Source organism: Coenobita brevimanus, chromosome 41, assembly GCF_032717465.1.
Source record: "Coenobita brevimanus isolate Jiangsu-jjx chromosome 41, ASM3271746v2, whole genome shotgun sequence".
NCBI classification, from domain to species: Eukaryota; Metazoa; Arthropoda; class Malacostraca; order Decapoda; family Coenobitidae; genus Coenobita; species Coenobita brevimanus.
In genome coordinates, this window is record NC_136994.1 from 17,175,942 (window position 1) to 17,177,241 (window position 1,300).

General features: G+C 37.6%; 1 long non-coding RNA gene across 1 annotated transcript in view; it reads right to left on the reverse strand.

The window, feature by feature from the left end:
- Positions 1-225: 225 nt before the first annotated feature.
- Positions 226-1,300, reverse strand: part of LOC145397438 (uncharacterized) — a 1,876-nt gene continuing 801 nt past the window's right edge. The window contains exon 2 of the long non-coding RNA XR_013896987.1: positions 226-455. This is a non-coding gene — a long non-coding RNA (uncharacterized LOC145397438). The remainder of the gene's footprint in view (positions 456-1,300) is intronic.

The following is a 1,300-nucleotide window of genomic DNA, read 5'->3' on the forward strand; positions in this document are numbered from 1 at the left end:
AATCGCTAAGGAAGAAGCGTTGAGAAATATCCAAAGCACTTTCTTGCGTTTCCATATCGACAAAATTTCCATCATTAACTTTCAAGAGCATTTTCAAATTTAATAATCAAAATAAATCGCTAAGGAAGAGGTGTTGAGCAATATCCAAAGCTCTTATTCCTCCCATTTCGTATCGAGTGTGTGTATCAGTAACTTTCAAGAGTATATTGAAATTTAAGGATCAGAATAATTCGCTGAGGAAGATTTGCCACGTAGACTCAAGTGCCACTCAGGGAAGCATCGTCAGTCATCATTTTTTTTTTTCTTTCATAAATCGCTAAGGAAGATGTGTCACGTAGCCTCCCATGCCACTCAGAGCAGCTTCCGTGGTGTCATCGTCGCCTTTTCTTTTCTTCCTTCCTTTTTCTTTTCTTGTAGGAGATCGTGCACCTGCCGTCCTATTTCCTTCGAACCACCTGAGAAAGAGAAAGAGATAGATAGATAGATAGATAGATAAATTAATAAATACCGATAATTAATAATGACGTAAAGTGACCCAGTTTTGTGGTGAAAATAATCCTGCTGTCGTTTCCTGTGTGTGTGTGTGTGTGTGTGTGTGTGTGTGTGTGTGTGTGACAATGTATCTTCGACAGTTAACTAGAAAAAATCCTGTAGTTTCCTTCTGTGTGTGTGTGTGTGTGTGTGTGTGTGTGTGTGTGTGTGTGTGTGTGTGTGTGTGTGTGTGTGTACCCTCGACAGTTAAATTGAAAGAATCCTACTGTAGTTTCCCTGTGTGTGTGTGTGTGTGTGTGTGTGTGTGTACCCTCGACAGTTAAATTGAAAAAATCCTACTGTTGCTTCCCTGTGTGTGTGTGTGTGTGTGTGTGTGTGTGTGTGTGTGTGTGTATAAGGACAAGAATACATTGGCACTGTAAATCTTCCCAGTTGTCGGCTGAGAACAGATACACTCAAATTACCCTGTTATTCTCCTCAATATATCTTTAAGAATTAACTAAGAAGAAACATATTACTAAATTAACCCAGTTCTGTCGGATGAAAACAGCCCTACTTCCTTGTTTAAATTTATCAGCATATTTGTCTTTTCAGTGTAATCAATCAGTCAATCAATCAAGTTAACAGGAAAAATATATTGACCAGAAAATGGCCTAGTTTTGTCAGGTGAAGAGAAAATTGCTGTGGCTTTCCTGATTTTACTTATTATATTTTTGAGTCTTAAAAAAAAATATTATTAATGGTGACCCAATTCAGCTAAGTAAAGAAAAAATATCTAGTGTGGTTTTTACTTCATGGGGACGTATAT